The 21,005-nt window shown below is 36.6% G+C and overlaps 1 protein-coding gene and 1 non-coding gene across 12 annotated transcripts in view; both read left to right on the top strand.

Annotated features, from left to right (window-relative positions):
- Positions 1-21,005, top strand: part of TAFA5 (TAFA chemokine like family member 5) — a 406,890-nt gene that overhangs the window by 232,201 nt on the left and 153,684 nt on the right. The window lies entirely within an intron of this gene.
- Positions 812-916, top strand: LOC128851027 (U6 spliceosomal RNA). Its single transcript, XR_008448316.1, has one exon. It is a non-coding gene; the product is annotated as a U6 spliceosomal RNA (small nuclear RNA).

The raw sequence follows: 21,005 nt of genomic DNA, 5'->3' as shown, positions 1-21,005 counted from the left end.
ATAGTGGAGAAGTTGTGAATGCCCCATCGCTGGAAGCCCTCAAGGTCAGCTTTGATGGGGTTTTGAGCCACCTGATCTAGTGAAAAATGTCACTGTCCATGGCAAGGGGGTTGGACTAGATAATCTCTAAAGGTCCCTTCCAACCCAAACCTTCCTATGATTTTATGATTCTATTTGACCTTGGACAAATATTACTAATGAAATTATGGTGGTAGCAAATATTTTGCCTGTAGTGAACATTTTTGAGAAATTGTCCTAATCCAATTCTGCTGTTTCCCTCGAGTCTGAAAGATAATAAAATCCATTTTCTCCTTTTCCTTTTTCTATTTGCATAGAGAACCTGGGTGTCGAAAACCACTGTCAATACTAACATTTCAGTTGCAGAATCACAGAAAAGGCTAGAACTTTCTTACATTTTTAAAGATTAAGGTAAACTGAACAGTTAAACTAATTGAGTGACCAGTGTGTATGGAAGACCTTCTGTCTGGGAGGTGTCTAGCACCTCTGAAAATTAAATCCCTAATTTTAAGTACTTAATATTATACTGAGTGAGAAGCCACATGGAATAGTAAATAAATGTGTATGTGATGTTTAATATTTGCCTAGGAATATTCTGACAGTGGTCATGAATTTAATTTCCAAAGAATAAGGCAGGTTTGTTTATTATCGGGGCTTTTAAAAAATCCTAGAACTTCTAACCAGTGGCCATATTTATACTGCATATATTACTGTTAGGATGACCTCATTGCAATCTACAACTTTATCAGCGGGGGCAGTGGAGGGGGAAATGCTGATCTGACTGCTGATCCCCGCTTGCTTTGACGGAACATATACTAGAATTGGGATGATACAGAGAAGTTTAACATGGCTCATATGCAAGAATGGCATGCAAATTTATGAAGCATTCAAAATTTTTTCTTTTGGTTGACAGACAACTGAATATGAGCCAGCACTGTGCCCAGATGATCAGGAAGGCCAACAGCATCCTGGCATGTATCAGAAATGGTACGGCCAGCAGGAATAGGGAAGTGATCATGCCCCTGTACTTGGGACTGGTGAGGCCGCACCTTGAAGACTGTGATAAGTTTTGGGCCCCTCGCTACAAGAATGAAATTGAGCTGCTGGAGGGTGTCCAGAGAAGGACAATGAAACTGGTGAAGGATCTAGAGAACAAGCCCTTTGAGGAGCAGCTGAGAGAACTGAGAATGTTTAGTCTGGATAAAAGGAGCTTCAGGGAAGGCTATCGCCCTTTACAACTACTTGAAAGGAGATTGTAGCAATATGGTTTCTTCTCCCAAGTAACAAGTAATAGGACCAGTGGACAAGTTGTGCCAGAAGAGGTCAGGCTACCCAAGGAAGTGGTTGAGTTGCCATCCCTGGAGATATTTTGAAGACATGTACCTGTGGCGCTTAGGGACATTGTTTAGTGGTGGACTTGGCAGTGTTAGGTTAACAGTTGGACTAAATGATCTTACAGGTCTTTTCCAATCTAAGTGATCCTGTAGTTCTATGATTCAATGATTCTGTCTCCTCTTTCTGATGACCAGAAATAGGACATGACTAAATGGAATGAAGCTGTGTCAGGGGAAGTTCAGGTTGTACATTAGAAGAAGCTTTTTCACTGAGAGGGTGGTTGGTTACTGGAACAGGCTCCCCCAGGAAGCACCAAGCCTGTCAGAGAAGCATCTGGATGATGCTTTTCAACATATGGTTTAGTTTTAGTTTATGATTTCTCAGGCTGATTTATTGATTGATTGATTGATTGAATATATTTATTGTATATATCAACTACTTCCTAATAGAAAGTAGATCTGTAGATCTCCTTCCATGATCTAAGAATGTTTATAGTGTATGAAATGAGGGGTGTAGAGGAGTTAGATTTAAATAATAATGTATCTAATTGGCAGATTGTTTTCTACAAGATTCTGAAGCATTATACACCACCCATCAAGAGGAAATGCTTTGGATATATTTGGGAAATACATATGAGATAAGTGTGAATAAAATGTAATTGAAGATTAAATATTTTTCTAAACCTTGTACTGATAAAAAAGTCACCAAAGTGGAATTACTTTTCAGTCATAAGCATCCTCCTTTGAAGTTAAACCTGGCATCAATACACCATTTCAGTTTACGAGATGTCTGTCTTTCTAACTGATAGTGCAGAGAAATAATTAGGAAAGTAGAATTTAATTATGTGATTTGGAAGGTGTCCAGGAACCAGGGGTTAACACTGGTAGTTTTGCAGAGTGGTGAGAGAAGCTTAATTGCTTCTAATGCTTAGTGCCTTGCTTTCGCATTTCATCTGAAAGACAACACCTTCAGCCTCCTGGTGTTTCATTGGACGCATTAGTTCATCAATGTTAACAGCTTCATTTCCTGTAGTTCCTTGATGCTCCTAAGCAGTCACCCATGCAGTCTAATCCTCTTTCATCTACATGCTCTGATGGCATTTTCTGCATAGAAAAGTGGTTGGAGGTTATGTGACATTAGATTGTGGAACAATTTTCTGAGGGAGTGGCTAGAAGGATAATTACTACAGACATTTTAAATTGAACTGGGCAAAATACTAGAGAACAAATTATGCATTAGCGTAAGTGTGCATCACTGGATAGAGTATTCTGTGCTTGATTTCTTGTGGCAGAGGACTACCAACAATTGCAGCAATCTGATTGCAGCCTGATTCATTAGCTAACTTCAGGCAATAGGTCAACGTGATGTTCCTAAATTCAGGAGTTTGGTCACTGTAAGCTCAGTCTGTGAACAGTGATATGAGATGGGCATGTCAGAGGTCATGTAGTGTCATTATTGGAATCGCCTTCTGAAAGCTTCTCTTTTTTTCTCTCTTATAGGATTAAAGAGAACATAGGATGACTAGCAGAGTAGGCTTTCTGCTTGAATGTAATGTATGTAAACACTTCAGGCCATCAGCTGCTCCAGTTGCCTTCTGGAAAAGCCACTGTCTTCACTGATTAGAGGCAGTTTAAGGAAAAAGTATAACATGCTTATATTACCCTCTCTGCTTGCCGTGCTAGCTTCTAGTGATCCCCAGAAGAGGGGGGAAGGAGAAACTCTCAAAACTATTCATGTGTGAAGGTGGGCTTCTTTCAGGGCAACATGTTTGTCTCCAGTGAGTGCAAGAGAATACAGAGAGATGAGTCATTGCAAATATCTCTGCTATCAAAAGGTAAGAAAAAGCTATAGGCAAATAACACTTCTGGCACTATATGAAAGCAGCGTGGTCAAGGAGTACTTCCCCCTCCCCCCCAATAATCTCATTAAGCACAAAGAACCAATATGTTTCATAAAAGTGAATCAAGAAAAACTATAATATGGCTAGAAATGGCATTTTAAAGCTATATACCAGAGTTGTATATAGAGTAGTTAATGTTAGGCAATTTTGAATGCCTCTTTTAGAACACTCTGCACAGGGCTGATTCAGAAAAAATATCCTCTTTTCCAAGACAGAACCTTGGAAATCCACCTATTTAAGGTGATGCAAAGGAGCTGGGTTTCTCCTGCTGTTAAAGGTTGAGGTTATACTGCAGGAAGAAAAAAAGTTTGTGGTGTTAAAGCTGGCATTTTCATATCATACATACACTTTAGGTATGAATGTATTTTTTATTTACATAACTTGTTTTGCTTGTATCTTACTGTATTATTTCTACAATACCATAGGCATGCAAGGTTCTTCATAAGCTAGTTTCATAGAGTTTGTACAGCTATACAAGGAAATAAGGATATGTAGATGTTTCCTTTTGTTGGTTATCCAGATTGTGGGGAGTGAGAAAAGGAGGAAACCTTTCCTTTGTCCTCTCAGATGAAATGGAAATGGGAAAGTGAAATTTCCATTCACTTGTTTCAGAGTATTTCTTTGAGAGTTTCAGTCCTTCCTCTAACATCCTTCTTAGGAAGGTATACACAGAGGACATCTACCATTGGTCATTCTTTTTCAGAGGACAAAGTTAAGCCTCAGTTATATTTGAAGGAAGAGGTTATACAAGTAGTCAAGGTGGGACCCTAAGGATTAGGTAGGAGAGAAATTAAAAGGGCTGAAGGAAAGAATTGGCTCTCCTTAAAGGAGAGGAGAGGAGAGAAAAAAAGAATATCAGAGCTAAGCTGTAGTCAGCAAGAAAGGAAGGTGATATAGTGAAAGCAAATAGGACTTTGACTAGGTGAGAAACTGGATGATTTCCTGTGAAACAGTCTCTCATTTGAAGGGAGAGTGGCATATATGATAAGAACAGAAAAGAATACATAAAATAAAGAGATGCAGTACAAAACTTAGTAAGTCTGAAGGTGATAAGAACTTTCTTGTCCATTCCATATTTTCTAAAGCATATAGAAAGTACCCTCTGTTTATTGTTCATGCTGTGAGCTCCCATGGTAAATTCATCTTCTTACACAAAGAAATAAAGTAAACTGGCACTTACCAACCAACATGAGTCAGGATCACCTTCCAGCCAATTAGTTACCACTTCTTCCCTGACCCTTTTCTCCCCATAGCAATCAATAAAGATTTTTTTTTTAATCATGGAGGGAAAATACTTCTGATGCACTTTGTGATAACTAGAAGGCATTCAGACTTCTCCTCTATACTTCCTTTTATACTCCACAGTTATTCTGTATTTCCCTGCATCCTGTTGTACACTGCATCAGTTGTACACTGACTTCCTACCTTTGTGCCCAGTGCCTTTACTACACATCATAGCCCCCTTTGCTCACTCCGTTTATGCTACAGCAGCAGTGTTCCTCTGCATCTCTGACACTGTACTGGACAACTGTTGTTTACATCAGCAGGGCACTCAGCACAGACCCATGTCCAGACTCTCTTTGTCCTGCATGATGTAAATGCCCTCCAATGCAATAGTGTTCCCACATAGCTCCCCACTAATGTTTGCTGATTCAGTGACTTGCAGAGAGGAAGGTGTTTACCACAGGACTGACAGAAGGGAAGCAGTTGAGGAACCGTTGGGCAGTGTTGCTGAAGTGATGCATTGTCAATATGAAAAGATGAAGAAGACACTCCTACTGTGGAGCAAAGCAAAGAGACATAGCCACAGAGCTACTTGGTATAGAGTGGTTGGAAAGACCTGGAAGAGGGAAAAGCGAAAGATAAAGAGGTTGGAGAGGGTGGGCCAGGGCAGTATGGAATGAAGTTAGCCCAAAGGATAGATGTTCTTCACCTCAACAAAGAAAAGAGGAAGCAGCCACTATTATGCATCATAATGTAGAAATAAATTCTTATTTGTGGTAGATAAAAGTGAATATTTTTGTTGTAAAAGGATGTTTTGATGCAGTGACTAACACTGGTATTACAATAATACCCTGGAAAAAAGAATCACCTCTTTTCTATCCAGTTATCATTTTTTAATATTTTTCTTTATCACCGTTTTGCTGGTTAGATTTTAAATATAAAACAGTCCTACCTACTTGCAAGACTCAATCCTCCTGACCTTGAGAATAATCAGCTTTATATATATATATATATAAATACATATGTATATGTATTTTTAAAGTTTACTATCTGGCATATGTGTAATACAATTTAAAAGATGTGAAGAATAGGCTGTATTTGGTAACATAGATGTTGTCTACATAGAACAGCAAGGATATTTTAAACTTTAGGCTCCAGCACTGCATGCATTACTGAATTTTTAATTTTGTGGAGCATAAAACATTGAGTGTTTGCTAAGAACACTGACCAAGTCTGAGCAGCTTTCTTAAAGCAAGTAGTTACCCTAGATTCAGTATTTGCATTCTTGCTTTAACAGCCTTAGGTCAGAATAATTCAATTTTGACATATGTTTTGGAAATCTAATCAGTATATGAAGCCAAGGAAAATGCCAACTTTGGAGTGTGGAAAAGAAGGCTGAAGCACTGAATGTGGGTCCCAGCATAGCCCTGCCTATCCTGTATATGAGCCAGATTCAGTGTCAACTGCTTGCATGCGCTGACAAGTTCTCCCTCTGTTTTAGTGTGTGGTCATGTGAGGGTGGTATCTGATGGGGCCCCTCTAGAAGGGCCTGTTGCCTGCCTGCAGGACATCAGGAATTTGTGCCCAGCTGGAGTTTAAGTTTCCTTGGGTAAGACTAAAAATGTTTCCACAAAGCAGCTGGAACCCAATTTTAATGTGATATGACTTTGTGAAATTGGATCAAGGATGCACTATGTTTTATCTAATAATATCAAGGTTTTCTCCATACCTTTGATCTCAGAGGACCTCATAATCTCTCACAAGTGTCTGTTTGTCACTTTCAATCTGTATTTTTGTACAATCCCTATCTCAAGTTCAGATTTTCAAATGCAGGCATTTCGTATGGCAGTTTCAGTTTGAATATTGGCAGCTCTCTATTGAAGTGGTGAACAGCAGGCAGATAAACTGCCAAAGCCTACTAGCCTCACAGTTTTGGGGCAGGAGGGGATCTAGATTTAGAATGCTGGAGTAGGTCTTCACTGTTAGGAAAATACTACTAGGCTTTTAGTGCCAGATTTCCTGAAGAGCAATTCTTAGACTCTGTATGGAAAAGAACAGGGACTTGCAATTTTGCGTTTGTCAGACCTCAGAAGTGGAAGTCTCAGTCTGTATGAATATTTTAAGTGCCTGACCTCTGTTCATTTTGATTCAAATCAGAACTTAATTATTTTGTGATTTCACCTTCATACACTAAAAAGTGCTGCGTTGGTGCTGGCTTCCTTTTACCAGTGATACGAACTGCATTATCTACACTTCTTGGCAGCATCAGGTACTGATCTAGCACATTTTGGTGTATTCTTATAGATAACAGAGCGTGTGGCTCTCTTCGAAGCTCTTTGCACATTATAGTCCCCTTTGTTTTATGTATTTAGAAAGAAAATGTATATGGTATCATGCTGCCTTCAGTTCTGTAGGTACTTTACACTGCACAAGATTTTATTTTTTGGTAATTGTGTGGTGGCTTTCAGATTTACCTTTATATTAATTTTATATGTAATTTTATATATAAAAATAGTTTTATGCATAAATGCATAGTAAGTATAAAATACTTTTATATTACTATTATTATGTGGCATTAGGACAAATAGATCAGGAGCTGAAAAGCCAAAACACAGAACTCTTCCCCAACAATTAGTGTTTCTGCTATAAATTTACTTGTCTGTTTGAGGATGACTTTGCATGTAAAAAATTCTCTAAGAGAGAAACTGGACGGTACTGTACAAAGTAACGTATCAATTATAATTGTCCTAAGCTGATAATTATACCCATGAGTGTAGTTTCCGGGACAAGCCAGAGGACTCAAGTCAGGTTTAAACCAGCATAAGAGGCCATTCATCTATTACAGGGGCTAAACTAATTTATTACGAATTAAGTGGTGCCAGTTCTTTGTGTAGGAAATTCTAAAATGACATTGTGTCCACTGTGCAAACAAAGATTATGGAAAGGTTTCTGTACTTGAAGTAGTTTTTGCTTCTTTTTCAGATATTGATGACTATATCTGGACCATGAGCATAAGTTTAGATCCCATTATAGAATTAATTAAGAAGCCTACTCAGACAGAGAGACATGATTCCTATCTTAGAGATTCTTATAATTTAAGGTTCACATACTTTACCGCTTTGGTCAAATTAAGAATGCTACTGAAGCTAATGAACCTGTTTCCTTGAATTTGAATTTACCGGATCAGTGCACTTTTGGATAGATTGATAAAAAAAAATAACGGAATCAATGCAGTGAAGAGCTTCCCATAAGAAAGAAATTTGGAAAAGGGTTTAGATTCATATATAAAATAATTTATGGTCTGAAATTCTTTGTCTTAATGCTTTCCATTTATTAACTTTTTATGACAATTGCTTTAAATTGTGTACTTTTCACTGTAAAGAAATAGTCTACTGCAGGCTTTTATTTGGAATAGGGAGTTCTGTATGAAAAACATTATGTATGCACAGCTGTGAAACCTTGGATCATCTATGGATCTAATGTTCTGGATGCATTTGAATGAAAATCAGCAACCAAAATCAGGATGAAAAAATGTTCTTTCAACTGTGGGATTAATGAAAGTTTGTTTCCTTTAGGGATGTGACTTTCACCTCTGTAACCTTGTTGCAGTAATGCTAGATTCCTACCCATGCTTCTTACTGTTCCAAGTTCACAATAGTTTGTATCTGAATTCCTATTTCATTTGGACACAGTTATTTCTTTCTCCCTTGTTGTGTTTACGTCTGTCCTGGAAAAAAACATCAAAGTTATATTCTCACTTTTTCTAGCTCTTCATATAGATATGTCTTTCACAGAGTAATTTAGGCTATGTAATTCTGTAGGATGAGCCACATAGAATAGCTTTTGGCATACAGGTGAAAAGGACTGCACATGGGAGTTGCTGCAAGAGGCAGTTTGCAATCTGATGGGTCATGTAAAAATAGATTGCATAAAATAAGCACATAAATAAAAATAAGCCTGTAAAAAGACTCAAGGTACCTTTTTTTTTTTTTTAAGATGTAGTATACAAAGGTCAGTATAGGAGGAGCAATGATAATTTAATTTTATTATTCTAATTGGTGTTTGCAACCTCACAAAGCTGCATTTCCAACTTAACTTAAAAAAATTACACTTTGAACCTCCTGGTTTGAAAAAAGTTGATAGTCTTGCTTACTTGCTTAATGCATTAAAAACCATTATTTGTAAGCATGTATAATAATATATGAAAAAATGATTCTGTATTATCATATTTTTTATTATTGGAACTAAGATGTTGATTATTTTTAGGCCCTTACAATGTAAAGCTGAAACCAAGTGAATGGTCTTTAAAAGATTCTACCAATTTAAAAAAAAAAATAAAAAAAAAAATTGTTTTAGTTAATCATGAGAACGGGGTAGAAACTCCTTTCCTTCTCTTTACCATACCGCTCATCTGCTTGGATTTCAACAGTAAAGGCTTCTGCAGAATACTGGAGTATACTTTCTACAAAGCTGTTTGTGTCCCAGATTTGCTGAGTCTAAATACTGCTTCAGCTAGAAAATGGGCCCTGGCGTATGGCAATCTGTAGCCTTGATGACCATCTGTGTCCATAGTACTTCAATTAATAGGATGTACTATCTACATACCAGAATTTCATTATGCTGCCGAGGCGGAGTGGCTGAGTAAGTAGAGATAACTAGCAGCTTGTATGAGTTCCATTAAGGACAGGTGTAGACATTTTCAGAAAAATAAGGCATAACTATCTTTGAAGGCCTTTCCTGTCTTCTGTAAGATATTCAGTAGCTACTGAAACAAAACGTTTATGTTTTTATATGTTTTATAAGGATACTTTATCTTCCAAAGGTTTTTACTGTTGCTTTCAGTAGAGCAGTACTGATTTCTGTTTCAAGTGTAGATTGTATAACTACCATTTTCCAGTAGTCATTCAATAGTACAGTTGCAAATAAAATCACAAATAGAGATCTTTCCTGAAAACTGAGTGTTGCTGCTGGATATGTCTGTATCAGTATTCCATCAACATATGAAGAAAATAACACTTTCCATACCCTGACTCAAAAAAGTCTTCGGACTGGGGTAGTGTTCAGTAGCCTGTTTAGATTAGTTTTCATAAATAATTTTTAGGAAGAAGAATAATGTATTCGTAATTTAGTCTATCATTGTTTTGTTCTCCCATCGCCAAAAGTGTGTCACATCCTGTAGACCAAAATGAGACTGGATTCAGGGCAAAGCCTCTGCCTACTTAGATGAGTTAAAATGAGCAAGGTTAGAAAAAAAGGGGTGCATTTATAAATAATGACAGGCAAGATTCTTATTGTTATTGTTGCCCATGACTGCCTTGGTAATGCACAAGGACAAATACTCATAGTCCTTCGTTATGCTGAACACTGAAAATAGTAGTTAGTCCCTGTCCTGAAAAGTGAAATAGAGAGAAGGTAGATAAAAGGCCAGAACTTACTAAACAAATCTGAGACCAAATAATCTCATTCCATTTTTGTCCATTTCTGTAGAGCTGCAGAGGAATCAAGTTCCACTGAGAGGTGATACAGCTAGATGACAGGAATGTGTGATGAAAAGACATTCTGAAAGGATAAGGTGTGAAGGGGATACAACCGTAGGAAGGACACTGAAGTGTGGATATGCAGTAAAGCTGAAGACATATAAGAGAAGGAAGAGTGAAGGACTTCAAACCAGTCGACATGGAGCAGAGGAAATCCTAGCAATGTCTTAACAACTTTTTTGAGTACCCAAAGATCTCTTCCTTTGCTATTTGTTTATTTACATCTGTTAGTTTCAGGATATTATTCTAGATGGTGGTGTTTTCACAATGTTTACTTTTTGGAGTATTGTTTTCTTTTTTAAGTAGTGTTGTTGGATGCTGGGCTACTGTACTTCCCTGAAAAAGAAGCAAGATTTTAGAAGGACAGCATAGAGTGACATAGAGGATGAGGAAAGGGTGGAGACAAGGACAAGAAGCTAGACATTGAGGCCCAGTTAAGTAAAATTAGAGGTTGGCTAATGAGGTGAATCAAAAGGCAATACCGAGCAACTGAATAATTGCAGTAGTAATAGCACACATTTCCAAGAGAGTAAAAGCTGTAATTAGCTTTGAATCCTGCTGAAATAAAAGGAACAGGTATAGATTCAACTGTAGATAGGAATAGAAGCCCATTTTGTTCTCACATTTGTAATGGATGGGAGAACCTCAGCCACGAAGGTGAAACAGGGGAAGTTAATAATGCTATACATCTCTGAAAATATCCCTCCTTTTGCATTCCACTGAGGTGCTTTTGAACATTTTTTTTGGATAAGAAGAGTAGTGGGAGGTTTTGCCCATAATGCATGCTTGAATCAGCTGTTCTAATCTATCTGCTAAAGGAAGACATAAGTGAACTACTTAAGTTAGTCATGCTGGTGCAGCTCCAGAGTTTCCTCATTTCTAGCCATCTTTTGTTAAAGTTACTTCTTCAACCTTAAGCACTTTTCTTAGACACCCATTAACAGATATTCATCAATTATTCATCAGCTTACAAAGAGAACCTGGAAATACCATCAGTCATCTAAAACATAAGATAAATATGCCTGCTAACCAAAGAACTGAGGTGGCTGATGTAGCTTCATAATGTTGGGCACTTTTTTGTATTTTCTTCTGTGTTCTTCTCTTAGAAACTTGTTTCATTCTGCTTCCAATGCTAACAGCTACTGAGCTCTGGGTTCGAGTTTGATACACAGATCTCTCTGTGAAAGGATAATAGCTATATCCCTGTATAACTATAATTAAAGCTGATTTTTTTTCCTGTGTGCATTATTTTGTTTTTGTTGATGTTGGATTTCAGCTGCCACTTTATCATCTGGTTTCACTGCAGTATAAGTTCTCTTTGTAGCTTTCACAATTTTTTTCTGTCTCTCAGAATAATGTATTTCCATCAGCATATGCACCTCACTGTTCCAGCTCAGTAAAAGCTGCAACGTCACAGCTTCCTGGTTGTTGGACATTCTCATTCTTGTTCATCTGCATTTTGTCCTGTGTGTTAGTAAAGTTAATACTAAATAAGCTTTACAGTCATGCTGTCATGTTGTTTTCTCAGTATAAAAAAGGAGTATTAGACTATAAGTTGTCTTAGGCTTTTGTAATTTATTTTTTCTGATCTATGTATTCCTTTGTAGGACAAGGATGCTAAAAACAGAGAGCATACCTGTGATAAGTTAGTCCATTTAACATAAAGAAGCAATACACTCCCCACTCCCCACCCCCATTATTTCAAAATGAAGATTTCTAAGATGGATTGGGAACTGTGGTCAGAATATCAACCTTGCAACTCCAGAATCAGGTCCTTTTTCCTGTCTGGTGTCAATAGTCAATTGCTCTTAGAAAATTTCTCTTTCTTGTAGAGTAATCAGTTGAATATGCTGACCAGCATTTAAACTGATTGCTTTCCACTTTTTTCCCCTTCCTCCCCCTTTTTTCCTTTCACTTTTTCCCTTTTTTCCTTTCCCAATTACCTTTTTTCCTTTCCCATTTCCCTTTCCCTTTTCCCATTCTCCCTCCCTCTTCCCCTTTCCCTTTCCTTTTCTCTTCCTCTTTTTTCTTTGTTGTTTTTTTCTGTAATAAAAACTTTAATATATTGCAAGATGGAAGTTTATTATGATTGTCATAGAATGGTTTGTGTTGGAAGAGAATCATAAAGGTCATGTAGTCCACCACCTCATGCAATAAGCAGAGGTATCCAACTAGATCATATTGCTCAGGCGCATCCAACCTAGGCTTGAATATTTCTAGGGATGGGGCATCTACCACATCTCTGGGGAACCTGTTCCAGTGTTTCATCACCTTCATTGTAAAAAAATTCTTCCTTATATCTAGTCTAAACTATCAAGTGCTTGGAAATGTAATTGAGGCTGTCTGTAACATATATTAGTCCATGCAAACTCACGCACAAAAAAAACTGGGCATTGCTTGTTTACAAGAATCCTTAAACCCAAATAAAATTTCTGTATCTGGCAATTCCTTAGTTACAGCATGAATCCTCGTTCGAACCTTGCAAGCCAAGATTATTTCTCTTCTTTTAAATCAAAATACATTGAAATAGTAGGGTGTTGTTTTGTGGTTTTTTTTTTTTTTATTATTATTAGCAAAGCTATAAATGATCTCACAATCTATTAAGTGCATAAATAAAATAATAGACACTGTAAATTTGAGCTTCTTGCCAGAATGACTTCTAACATTCATATCTCTAACATGGAAGGCTGTTTTTGAAACAATCTGATAAGACTAAAGAGTTATTTTGACAGTTTGTTTACTTTATTTTCTGTGTGTTAAAGTTTAAACAAATCTCTGGAGGTCACCAGTTCAGAAAAGTAAGTAAAGTTTCTGGATTATTAAGACATAAAAACATATTCTTGTATAAGACATAAAAGAAAGGTTAAGTTTGGGAATTCATGTTCTTAAAAAATACTCCTTTCTTGGCATCCTGAAAGGTTTCGGGTTTGGGTTTGTTTGTTTTTTGGGGATTTTTGTATTTTTTTATTCTATTTTTTTTCATCTGTATCATAGAAGAATACTATTTTAATTCTATTACCTTAAAAAAGCAAGGTTTTTAGATGTATTACTGGTGTATTTTTCTTCATTATTAATGGATTTCTTTAACTCCTTCTTCAGATTTCTAGATGCTAAGGGCTTTTACGTTCATTACTGAATTAGTTGCACAGCAAGCTGATTTAGCTTTGAAGCTTTGAAAAAGAGTATAAACTTTTTACTTTTGAGGCATCTTCATTCACAGCTGCTGATTAACAAGGATTAATATTTTAAATTATAATTTAATTAGATCTATCAAATAATTCAAACAGGAAATTAGTTTGTATATATGTATACTGTGAATGTAACTGAATGTCAAACTCATTACATGGTATTATAATTTTGCCACATTTAGGGTAACTTTAAGAAGAAATACTTGAAATAGTTGTCATTTATAGCATATATAATGTCTTTGCCTTTAGGCATAGCCTAAGGCTTAGAGCATTTTTAGTGAGTAGAACTCGTAATAGAATCTATTTTCATAAATAAAAACAGAATTTAAGTTATTCTTCCCAGGGATTAGCTAGCTGGGACTATTCAGGAATGTATTTATATTAGTGTTAATTTCCTTAGCATGCTAATTTGATTTTATTTCACATTTGTATGCCCAAGTACAAACTCCTTCAGGACCATCCCTACGTCAATCAGCACATGCAAATACTTTCTTTTGGTTTTGTTTAAGCTACTCCTGGAAGAAATTTAGAGAAGTAGATCTAAAGTATTTCCAGGGGATTTAATTTCTCAACAGTTAGCTTTACATTTGCTATCCATATTAACAAAGTAACATAGTCACAAATCCCTATAAGCTTATCTTAATTTTACATATGATGTTAGAAAATATGAGTCTCTTAAAGCATTACTAAAATAGCCTACTTTTTATAGCTGATAAGAAATATTAGCCCCCTGAATTTCCTTCCAACTATTCTGTACTGTTAGAAATCCCTTCACAATCCCATTTTCCAGCAGTGGAGATTATTTGGACAGTACACAGATAGTTTTCTGCCTGAACACTAGTCTGGATTTCAAGCAACTCTTTGATTAGAAGACATATTTCTTTTGTCTTTTAGGTGACTAGTGGTATTTCTGGGTCCCCTTTATATGATGATGAATAGATGATGAATGTCTGTTGGGAGAGGCATGGGAAAAGCTGTAAAGGTGGAAGAAGTAACTTTTGCAAAAGGTAGTAGGGAGTCAGGTTTGGAGAGAGAAGAGAAGAAACTAGTAAAGGAAGAGGTAGGCAGAGTAATGTGAGAGGGTGCTATGCTTAGAGGATGTAGGTTAGAAGCAGGAAAAAGGAAATATAGCATAAAAAACAGGAAAAAGGCACAACATTCTGTTTTAATATATTTAAGTCAATAAAGATAAATAATGGTGTTCAAAAAAATAAGATGTTATAAGTCACGTACATTAATTCTGTGTAATACACTGTGCTGGTTCTTTTTGTAGTATTTCTGTTAGCATCCCTGAGATGCATATGAGCTCAATGAGTGTGCAAATAAGACATGGATTAATCATTTATTAGAGCTAAAAGCATGATAAGGTGAACAGCAGTATTCTGTTGCTGAGACTGCAAAACATATGGATTTAAAGGATGGGAACAAAGGAATGCTAGTGCAATTATTTTCATCTTTTCCTTCAGTATTTTGTTATATTGTACTTCTTGTTCTGCAACTCGACTTTCAGTAGATTTTCCAGAGATCATCTTTGCTATATACAAGTCCCCTGTGTCTTTCTTAAAGAGTAGGGGCCATGCCTGTGTCTCTGGCTCTTTCTCAGCCTCTGCTCCAGACCTGAGAACCTCTGAGTGTGAAGGTAACCCAGTCGGCCATTCAAACCAGTTGAACTCTTGAATGTGTGTTACTGAAAGTCATTGAAAACCACCTTGTAATTTTCAGTCAGTATCCCCAGATTCATGCAGTGGTGCAACATAGTTTCTTCTCAATTAATTCTTTATTTATCACATGATTTATGACCTGGAAGCTGTTCCCAAACTAAATTATTACTTTTGAGGGGTTTTTTTTAATATTTTTTTGTTCACAGGGGAAAATCAAAGTCTTTTCTTCACATTACTTTTAAAAAAATATAAATAGATTTTAAAGATTTCTTTAGTTTCATATCCTGTAGGTTCTTCAGAACTGGAAGGTTGGATAACAAATACTTTATCAGTAAAAGTCAAATTCTTCCAGAGTCTTTGTTGCAGAAGGCCTTCATCTGAGGAAGCTCATGGCATTTTTTCATTAAATGAACACATTTTTTTCAGTAATGCTTCTATCATTTCAGTTACTTGAAGAAGACTTACAGCTGTCATGCCGGTTTGGAAATATTAGTCTATTTCTATAGGATAATAATATTTGAACTTTGAAAATAAAAAAATGGTGACATTACTGAGCAGTGTCACCCTAAGTATATGATAAGCTTTCCTTATGGACTGTAGCATTATTACCAAAGATTCCAAAGACAGAGCAGACCATAGCTTCAGAAAAGCTTCTCCTATAGATACGTATGCAATTAAGAAATCTTCTATGTGCAAATCCAATTTCCTGTGCAATAGAACACCTCAATCTTTTCTTACACCCATGAAATCTAAAATTAAGTTGTGAGATTAATAGGAACTACGCCTACTTATTTTCTTCTTTTTAAAAGAATCCCTGATTTTTTGGGGGGCTGCAATTCTAATATAAGACTGGTATTTGTTGATTATACTCTACAAGATTGCTCCTTTCCATTTTATGAAAAATAGGCTAAAAAAATCCCATCAGAAATTCTAAACAATATAAAAATATAGCATTTAAATATATGAGGCTTCTCCAAATTTTGCTCAGTTTGTAGGATTTTCCTGATTGAAGAGGCAGCTGTTATGTTTTTATATGAAAGATGAATGGTGTGTCCTTTGAAAAATGGAAAGATCTGTACGGCTGTCAGCTGCAGGAATGTTATCATGTTCCCTTAAATCTCAACACAGAGATTGTGATATTTCCCGATAATATTGATTACTGCATTCTCATTATCATGTTTCACTGTTTGGGAGATCATAACAATCTGTCAATGAGTTATGAGGATGCATTAATCAAAACGAACCAGAGCTTTTTGTGGATAAGATAAGACAAGCTTAATTTTAAAAGCTACAGTTACTTCAATGTTTTTCACATTTTTTCTCCTTCTTTTAGAGACTTTTAACATTTGTGATTGTTTGTATAACAGATTAATTATGGTTCAATCCCCTGTGCACACTGAAGTGTAACACTCTGTAACAGAGAATCAAGCTTAACACCATGACAGAGGACAATCACATCTAACGTTTGTTTCTGTGGATACAGTAGCTTTTTTTCTGTGAATTTTCAGCTCAAATCCTTCACATACAAATTATATCTGTAAATATGCACTTACAGCCTTTATTCATGCTGCTACATTTTGATTTAGAATTCAGCATTTTAGGTTTTGACAATTTATAGGACATGAGAGTACAGAACATGATAATTTCTTTTGCTGTTAGTTGCTTACAACAGCTGAAATGAATCTGGGTGTCTTGTAGCAGACATCGTTCTTATGGGTTTACTAGTACTGATGCTGAGACAAAATATTTGACAATAGCAGGTACCTCACTTCCGGAGCAGGAGGTGGAATGAACAGCAAATCAAAACACTTGACAGAAGCCATGTATTCCATTTTCATTTCTCTATAGGATTATTACAGACAAGAGTGAGGGAATAAAAACTATGTCTAGCAAATCTCGGTGTTGGTGTAGAAGACATGAACACTTATCTGCAGTAGCAATAGCTGCAGCACTGATGCCAACACTACCATAGCACATGCAGAGCCTGCACAATTTGGTTTTGTTACCCCCAAAACTGTAGCTGTGTTTTGGGTCCTGACATACTGTTACAGTTTTTAATGTCTAAATGGAGTATCAACATTTAGGGTATGTTTGAAAACAGGTCCCAACAAGGACACTGATTTATTTTTTTTATTTTTTTTTAATCACAAACAGTTGTGCATTATTCAAAATGTCTTCTTAAGTTTAGTATATTTACCAATAGAACTATATTTTGTTAAGTGGCACAGGCAGAATTCTGTTAGTCAACTAAATCAGCAGATTGAAAAGTCATTCATTTTTGGAAATACTACTGGGGTTGTTTAGGAAGGAATCAAGAGAATTTGAGGGAAAAGGTAAGTGGAGTTGCATTCAATGCAACATAAGGAGGTCCCTTTGTGCAGCATGCTACCGCCCCTCTTGGCATTCTCCAGACTAGTGTACACCTCACCTCTTACATTGCTTGAATGCAATCCAAAGTGCACCCTGCTTCTTCTACTGCCACGGACCATAATACAAACAAAGTCAGCAAGGCAGCTGGAGCCATTTAATCACATTTGCATCTCATCTAACCTTGGCCAGAGGTGCCTCATAAACAACAGGATTGGGAAGAGTAAAAGGAATGGCAAAATCCTATTTGAACAATTTATTTCTGAAGTCTACAGAAATGTTATTATTTTTACACAGCACTGATGGCATTAGCTACAAGGCATGAATGTAAAAATTACTGTGCTTCTAAGTGACAGTAGGATTACTGCATATTACATGTGAAAACAGCAATTTCATTGGACTTGATGCAATACTCATTTTAATATTGAGTCTATTTAGTTTAATGCTTGTGCCTAAAATTTGCAACTTCTGATTGAAAACTAAAATATCTGAACAATTTTCTAACATCATATGATATTGATAATATTATGGCTACTCAGAGTCATCTTCACATACAGCACTCAGTTAAAATAGGAATTCCTGTTACAAAAATAAAAAAAATATTTCCTTCCATATTTTATACAATGAAAGTGAAATGAATTTTCATTCATTGCATTTATGGGAAAACAGATGAGCTTATTATTTTTTTTTTCTTTCCTTACAGTTTATGTCTCCATCTGCAATAAAATAATTATTAATCAGTTTCTTTTCACATACCGTCCAGTGAAACAACTACGTATACGACTGGTTTCTTTACCAGATTATTACAGACAAGCTGCAGTGAGACAGGTTTTATAATAGTAATTTATCTTGCATTTCATACCTCCAAAAGGGAGTGAAATAGCCTCTTAGCATAATTGTATTAATATGTTCTCCATGGAATCACACTCCATGGTGTGAACAGAAATTCACTATTGGATTAAATCATTGCTGGCTGGTAAACTCAGACTGGGTTTTTTAGTAAAAGTATGAATTTAAGTGATGTTAGCTTCAGCAAACCAGGCTGACCTTGATCATCTTTTTGTTTTATGACTTTGTGTATGTGGAAGCAGTATTTCCTGAACAGCCTCATAATTTACGATCAGCTTGAGTAATTCCAAAGAAGTAAAGCTAGAAAGAAAATGGAGAAGACAAGGGAAAAATACCACATAGTAAATCCACTTGCTAATGAATGTCTCGGATATCACTGCCCATTAAAAGCCTTTCTGTGATATCTGAGGTGAAAACACCTAGTATGAAAAATGTTTAAATTTAACTGTCTAAAATTCCCTATCAGGGAAAGCCTGGAGCAAACCAAGAGTAACTACAGGGCTCTAGTGTTGAAGGACATGGGACCTCAGGTGTTACGTCTTTAATTCTTCTGGTAAAAGGGAAAATCTTAGGTGGGAGTAGATGAATCTTGCTAGATAGAATCTTGTTCAACAGCTGGTGTCAACAACAAGGATTTGGCTTTTTTGACCATGGGATTCCCTTTGAGCATTGAGGACTCCTGGGGAGAAATAGGATCCACATGGCAAAGTGGGGCAAGAACATCTTTGCTAACAGTCTCGCCATACTGGCAAGGAGAGCCTTAAACTACGTGTTTAGGTTGTAAGTGAGGAAGTGGTAAAGGATAGAAAGCAAAGAGAGAACTCAGAAATGACAAAAAATAACAAAGGGATACCTGCCTTAGGTGTATATGCAGAAAAACGTGGAAGCTGTAAAACAGGCAGGAGGATCCAGAACACCAGGTGTGATCACAAGTTGTAGATATCTGTGGAGGGTCTCTTTAACACCTTTGTTAGTGACCTAGAGGAGCTGACAACATACAGTCAAGTTTGCAGATGCCACCAAATTGAGTGGATCTGTTGATATGCTTGAAGGTAGGGCTTTCATTCAGAGGGACCTACGGGGGTTGGAGGAATGGGCTGACAAGAACCTTCTGAAATTCAACAAGGACAAATGCAAAGTCCCAGTGATACAGGCTGGTGGTTGGTGGCTCTGAAGAAAAGGTTGGTGGTCATGGGAGAGAACAAACTGAACAGGAGTCAGGAACTCCTTGGTAACAAACGTGGCCATCAGCCTCCTCAGTCTTATAATAGGAGCAGAACCACTGGATTGAAGGAAGTGATTATTCCAACCTATTTACTACTCATTAGACAACACGTAAAATACTGCATCCAGTTTTGGGTTCACAATACAAACAGACAACATACAACAACAAAAAGTTCAGCAGAGGACCACCACAGAGATTGGAAGCTGGAACACTTGCACTGTGAGGGGAGTCTGAAGGAGCTGATCTAATTCGACCTGGAGAAGAGGTGTCTCTGGAGGAGACCAACGGGGCTAACAACAGCCTACGAAGTTATCAAGAGAATAGAGCCAGGCTTTTCACAGAGGAATGTGGGAAAACAAAGTACCATGGACATAAGCTAAAACGGCAGTGGTTAAGAAAAAAGATAAGGAGATTTTTTTTCCCCCTGAGGCTAGTCAGGCAGTGGAAGAGGTTGCACAGAGAGGTTATGCGGTCTCACCGTCTTTCTTCATCCTTGGAGGTTTTCAGGACTTGACTAGGTAAAGCTCTGAGCTGCTTGGTCTTACCACGGAGCTGCCCCAGCTTTGAGAAGAGGGCTGGGCTAGAGACACCCTGTGGTCCCTTCCAGCCTCATTTAGCCTATGATCCTATGAAATCCTACCCATTTATCTGTATGTCTTTTTTGACTGTTAGGAAAATCCAGAGTGATAAGCTCAGATTCGAGCATGTTAGCTTGTATAAATCTATTATTACATGAGATGAATCCCATTCTCATTTTCTGAAGGCAACGACGACTGATCTGCAATTAGGGCTATATAAAGTAGAGTTACTCTAAGTTTAAGTTTTCAAAACTTTAGCGCTTTATCTGACCTGATCATCTGTCTTTTTGAAGATTTACTGGGGAGAATCAGCTACCTCCAGAGGGCTCTTGATCTCACCTTCCTTAGAAAGTTGTTCTAGAGTGTAATACACTGTCATTGGAGAAGCTCAGCTCTTCCTATAAAAAAAAAAAAAAAAAAAAAAAGTTGATGAAATTATTTTAGACTAGGCATCGATTTTTTGGATAGTCTTGCAGTTTGATGAGGTCGTCTTTCATGCCATTCTTTAATCCCACTTCCTCTTCCTACCATCCTACCCCACTCAATAGTCTATGCAGAAATATAGTTTAAGATGAGGACACGCTCCTACAAAAATAATGATTTTTTTTCACAGATTTCATAAGTAAGTTAGTGATGGTAATGCTAGTATCAGAATGGCTGTCGAAAATACACATTATTCACAGAAATTTGAACAGTGCTCAAACCTGAACTTTCATTAAATTTTTAAGGTAAATTCTAAATAAGAATTTTTCTATCCTATACCATTTTAGCTTGTAAGGAAAAGAAATGTAAAAGGCTGAACTAATCCATTTATAGCATTTTAAGATATTTTCCTTTTTCCTGTTTATACAGCATAAAGTACTTGTAATGCCAAAGTATTAAGACAGATTTTTAATCTCTGTTGTATAGCTAAGTGAAAAATCATCTTTTGCTTGGAGTTCAGAAAATGAAATGAATTTTTATTTTGAAGGCATTTAAGAAACATATTTTTAAATTTTTAATATTATTATTTTTATTTGCCTTTTATACAGCCTTTAGATCTAAGGAAAATGTTGCTCAAATTTGGGCCAAATAACTCTTAAATTGGTTGAAGTCAATAGAAAAAGTGCAATTTAATTTCATA

The sequence above is a fragment of the Cuculus canorus genome, chromosome 1 (assembly GCF_017976375.1).
Source record: "Cuculus canorus isolate bCucCan1 chromosome 1, bCucCan1.pri, whole genome shotgun sequence".
Classification (NCBI taxonomy): domain Eukaryota; kingdom Metazoa; phylum Chordata; class Aves; order Cuculiformes; family Cuculidae; genus Cuculus; species Cuculus canorus.
The sequence above is the reverse complement of the archived record's forward strand: the minus strand, read 5'-3'. Positions and strand labels throughout refer to the sequence as shown.